The sequence below is a fragment of the Sorex fumeus genome, unplaced genomic scaffold, assembly GCF_029834395.1.
Source record: "Sorex fumeus unplaced genomic scaffold, SorFum_2.1 ptg000098l, whole genome shotgun sequence".
Taxonomy (NCBI): Eukaryota; Metazoa; Chordata; class Mammalia; order Eulipotyphla; family Soricidae; genus Sorex; species Sorex fumeus.
Window position 1 is genome coordinate 16,040,179 of NW_026606155.1, and position 2,458 is coordinate 16,042,636.

A 2,458-nucleotide genomic window follows, 5' to 3' on the forward strand; every position below is an offset into this window, starting at 1 on the left:
AAAAAAACAGAAGAGATTTCTACTAAAAATCTTCCAATGAAGTGTGATTTTCTTCAGCTTTTTAATTTTGAACTCCTGATCTCCTAAATTTATAGTCTCTGAGTCTTGGCCGCTGATGGGATTACACGGCGCCAGGGGGCCAGTTGGTGGGTGTGACCCCCACCTACTGGAATTTGGAGGATCTGGGTGGGGGATGTTCAGCCCAATCCGAGTAGGCTTGGAGATCTTGGCCCCGGAACCCGCGTGACTTTGTCCCTCTCCCAGTACCTTCATGTGTGTGGAGAGTGGTCTCAGCATGGTGGTGGCTGGTCCTGGAGGTCTTTGGCTGCCGGAGCCCTGGTCAGGGCGGGGAGGAAAGCTCAACCCGCTCCCCTCCAAGGGGCTCCGGCGAGGACAGCCAGGCGCGGGGGCAGGAGACTGCTATAAAAACCAGCTCCCGGAAGAGAACAGTGCAGTCTCCTGCCCCCGCGCCTGGCTGTCCTCACCAGAGCCCCTTGGAGGGGAGAGGGGGTCACACCCACCAACTGGCCCCTGTCTCCATGTAATCCCATCAACAGCCAAGATCAGAGACTATAAAAACCAGCTCCCGGAACCGTGCAGCCACATTCGTGGCTGTGCGACATCTTATTATGACATCTTATTATCTCATTCCTACTTTGGACAAACTGGCAGGCTACCGAATGTAGCCTGCCCACACGGCAGAGTCTGGCAAACTCCCCGTGGCATACCCAATATGCCAAATACCAGTAACAATGATGGGTCTCATTCCCCTAAAGAGCCTTGAATATAATCTCAGGGCTAGGATGAAGGAGACGTTACTGGTGCCTGCTCGAGGCAATTGATGAATAACAGGATGATTTGTGATTTGATTTGTGATTTGTGATCTCCTAAATGTGTTTTGCCATCCCATTATTATAAGCCATTACAATCATCCTAGTAAATTTAGGCACAAACATGAAAACCAATCAACCAACTTCTATCCTGTTTTAATCTTGCAGTTATGGAAAACCCTGACCTAGCCCATTAAAATATACTCCGGTCCTCACCAAATGGTATGTATGTTTGAATAGACCAAATGAAGGTGAACCATGTGCAAGACAAGGACCATACTTGCTGTCTTATCACTCTATCCTGTCTAGTAGGAATTGTTCGATGAGTTTAAGAATTCGGACCCCGTTGTGAATCCCAGCCATAGTTTCCTCATTGGAACTGCATGAAAAGTTAGTTCCAGGTGAGATGATGGCTCTGTTTTTACCTAGTTGTTGTAAAGAAGTGACTCGTTTTACCCTTTCCATGAACATATATAAAATAATTTTAGCCCAACTTGATGACTCCCTTTAAAAACATGGCCTTAGTAAATAGCATCTCTCATTTAGTACATACAAATTATCATATATAACCCTTGGTGTCCATTATTTGACTCCCAAATTTTATTGTGAGTCCATTGAGATAAATAAAGAATTTTTTAAATTTTGAGTTCTTGGTCCAATGCAAATAAAATATTATCTATGCAGAAAATATATAATGGGTTGTGAACTTTACCTGTTTTCAATGTGTGGTTTGATTCCTAATATTAAGGAATTTCTCAGTGAATAACAAAAATAATTTGATTCTAGCCATTGTCATAGATAATAAAATTAAATATTTTTCCTGTGGTCTTTGATCTGTCTTCTTGCTAAAAAACTTTGCCAACCATTGATTAGAATGGTCAGAATTTAATTTAAGTCATGGCAATTCAAATCTTTCCTGAGGTGGATTTAAGGACACAAAGGGATGGAAAAGCTTTCTTTTCTTCTGATAAATTTAAGCTATATTTCCTCCTATATGGAGGTTCCTATAGTGGGAAATCAATCAAATTTCTAAGAGAAATTAATAAATCAGAGATGAAGCTAGAAAACTAAAAAACAAAAACAAACCTCCCAAATCTAATAGCAATATGAGCCCATGATTTAGTTCCAGAACCTAAATACTGTCTCTGAGTATTTAATTTTTTCCATAAAGTAACTTCATTTACTCTCTGAAAATATATACTAATAAATGTCTATAAGTATGAGCTTGACCTAGTTTTACTTGGTTTCTGTCCATTGTAATAGAAAGAATAGTCTAAATTCAAATGAAGATTCAAACGATCTCTTCAAGCTGTCTTACAACCCATGAGAATGATTTATATCTTTGCACAACATCCACACACAAGCATGCAGATGTAACATAATTTCTAAAGGAAATATGATGCTTAATACTGTCCATTCTTAATTCTGATTCATAACTGTTAAGGACTGAATCTAAATAAACACTGGATTGAAAAATTTTTAAAAATTGAGACAAACATTAAAACTGCAGAAGATGGTAATTTCCCTGATTTTTTAAAAGAAGAAAATTCAGAGGTAAATCATATGGTTAAAAGAAGGAGAAAAAAAACCATTACTGTGTGGCATGATATGTATGCATCAAAGCATCA